We start from the raw sequence: 3142 nt of genomic DNA on the forward strand, positions 1-3142 counted from the left end.
GGGAAACATACATGTTCAAAGCACAGTATGACCTTCTTTTACTTCTGTAGAGGACATACGAATATGCTTTTTACTTGCAGGTAAATAAGATAAAATAAAAATCTTTGTTATTGCTGTGAAATATTAGATATTCCTGTTACATCTGTCCAAGTACTATATATAATTAACCCTCTGACCTGTTAGGTAGTACTGACAGCAAAAGATAAAAGGATGGAATGACGCAATGGATCAGAAAAAGGCAAGCCCTGGCACAAAATGTGTACTTCTGTATATGTACACTCAGCGCGGAGCGCCGTGCGTAATTCCGATTCAAACTTGTCGATATTCACAGTATCACGTGTCTTGTTGCTTAAATGAAACACCCTCAGTTTTATTGGTTATAGCGTGTCCTACAACAAACGGTGTAGAGGTGAAAGAGGGTGGGGACTTTCTCCACTTGTCCATGAGCGACTGCACATAAACTTGCGGTTGGTCTATAAACAGTGCTGTACATCGCACGGTGAGCCCACGCTTACATGAGAGCATCGTTAACTGCGTATAAACACTGAAATTCCACTTGGTCACTTTCTCCTGCTTCCTGTCTGGTTTCTTAGGGGGATTTTAAACTCCTTGCAACACAAGGGGGCCCGTTGCTTGAAGCTGCAAAACGAAAGTATGTTGCAGACCAAGACAAGGCGGCTGAAAGGTAAGGCGTGTGTTTGAGAGTGTGCTGTGAGATGCATGGTTTTCAAACCAAAACCTCCATTGGGATTATATTATTATAAAATAGCATAAGAATTAAATGTATTTTATTTATTTAGTTCTTAAACATTCATACAAATATGCATTTATTAAATAGCCATTTTGAGTAGGCTGTTATAATACTGTTGCGAAATTGTTGGTGGTGTCGGTATTAAAAGTGGCATCTGAGGTTTTAGTTTCTCCGGCACATGCAGTTGGAAGTTATTCACAGATTTTAGTGACGTACCCGTTTGCGAGGGCCATGCGGACGCGTTTGGCAGCCCAAACGCTGGATTTTTGTGTGACGCGATGTTTTAATCCTGTCCTTTTTAGGCAGTAGACATTTCTTCTCGGTTTAAGGAAAGTATCTCTGCAATCACACGTCACGGTTCAACGATTTTTAAATTTTTTTTTTACTAAATGTGTTTTTCAAATATTGCATGCTTAAATGGCATATAACTTAACGAAATGTATCCATTACGTGTCAATTTTTCATATTCAGTTTTCTGAATGACAAACCACCCGAGTAAATTTTCACGTGAGTGTCTGCACATTTAATTCTGTCAAACAGATTGTGAACAGAAATGAATGGGGTCGATTCGTGTCGAGTGAACGGGGCTTAAGAGAGTTCTGAGTGAAGCAGCGATAACCTTTCCATCCGACAGTCGACTGACAGTTTAACTAACAGATAGCACACAGTCTGTAGAACAGGCTACAGTGTGAAATATGTCAATGATGAAGGCTAGGCGTGTGTGAATATGTATGAACAACAAGCAGGGTCTCTCTTCAGTGAGGAGCACATCTTTTGTTGTATTAATAAAATTGAACATTAAACATTTAAAATAATGTCATGTAGTCTATTAGGCCTATAGGCTATACTAAAGTAATAGGCTAACAACATTAGCAAATAGTTTGTACATTGTCTGCAGATTGTCATCATTTTATCTTTTATCTTAATTAAAACATCGTTCACAAACAGCTACATATCTGTCTGTGTTTAAGTGTAGGCATAATGTGTGGAAGGTAAAGCAAGCAGGGACGTGAATCTACATGCAGGGTGTGGCATCATTATATATATATACACTGAACAAAATTATAAACGCAACACTTTTGTTTTTGCCCCCATTTTTCATGAGCTGAACTCAAAGATCTAAGACTTTTTCTATGTACACAAAAGGACTATTTCTCTCAAATATTGTTCACAAATCTGTCTAAATCTGTGTTAGTGAGCACTTCTCCTTTGCCAAGATAATCCATCCACCTCACAGGTGAGGCATATCAAGATGCTGATTAGACAACATGCATAACCCCACCGCTACCATGGGCCACTCGATCCACAACGTTGACATCAGCAAACGGCTCACCCACAAGACGCCATACACGCTGTCTGCCATCTGCCCTGTACAGTGAAAACCGGGATTCATCCGAGAAAAGAACACCTCTACAAAGTAAAGCAGCTGTGCAGGGTGGCTGGTCTCAGACGATCTTGGAGGTGAAGATGCTGGATGTGGAGGTCCTGGGCTGGTGTGGTTACACGTGGTCTGCGGTTGTGAGTGAGGTTGGATGTATAGGGATGGAACGGTTTGGCATGCACTAGGACCGCGGTTCAATTTAAATCAGACAACGCATCTGTAATATGCAGGGCCGGATTTACGCATAGGCAACAGGAATTCGAGGCACGTGCCTATGCGCGCTCGTCCAGGGGCAAACACAATGAAGAGATATATAATATTTTTTGTTTTACTATGGGCTATCTACAAGAGTAAAAGAACCAAAACACCAGAAGACATTGAGCAAATAAATATAACAAAAAATAGGGTAAAAAATGACAAACTATTTCCAAGTTTTCCACCTTTTTGGAAACATGGACAGAAACTTCCCAAATCACACTTACATTTATATTTAGTCATTTAGCAGACACTTTTATCCAAAGCGACTTACAAATGAGGACAATAAAAGCAGTCAAAACTAACAAAAGAGCAACAATATATAAGTGCAAATGACAAGTCTCGGTTAGCCTAACGCAGTACACGTAGCAGGGTGTATATACTGTATATATATATTATACACACACATATACACACACACACAAAGAAAAACAAGTAGATAGAATAGAAAAAATAGAAAAGCTAGTGTTTGTTTGTTTTTTGTTGTTGTTTTTTAAATAAAAAAATAAAAAATAAGATAAATATAGATAAAGTAGAATTAAAATAGAATAGAAAGTGCTAGAGTTAGAGGGTCAAATAAAGGTGGAACAGATGTGTTTTTAGTCATTTCTTGAAGATGGTTAAGGACTCAGCTGCTCGGATTGATTTGGGCAGATCATTCCACCAGGAGGGAACAGTTAATGAAAAAGTCAGTGAAAGTGATTTTGTGCCTCTTTGAGAGGGCACAATAATACGCCGTTCACGTTCAGAACGCA

At 39.0% G+C, this 3142-nt stretch overlaps 1 protein-coding gene across 5 annotated transcripts in view; it reads left to right on the top strand.

Moving 5' to 3' along the window:
• LOC107729571 (uncharacterized) overlaps nt 1-3142 on the top strand; it is an 18726-nt gene continuing 15584 nt past the window's right edge. For all 5 annotated transcript variants that reach the window (XM_016540145.1, XM_016540146.1, XM_016540144.1 and 2 more), the window contains exons 1-4: nt 1-80; nt 197-273; nt 384-499; nt 594-685. The gene's annotated coding sequence lies outside the window, so the exon portion shown is untranslated. The remainder of the gene's footprint in view (nt 81-196; nt 274-383; nt 500-593; nt 686-3142) is intronic.

This window comes from Sinocyclocheilus rhinocerous, unplaced genomic scaffold (genome assembly GCF_001515625.1).
Source record: "Sinocyclocheilus rhinocerous isolate Xijiao unplaced genomic scaffold, SAMN03320098_v1.1 scaffold697, whole genome shotgun sequence".
NCBI classification, from domain to species: domain Eukaryota; kingdom Metazoa; phylum Chordata; class Actinopteri; order Cypriniformes; family Cyprinidae; genus Sinocyclocheilus; species Sinocyclocheilus rhinocerous.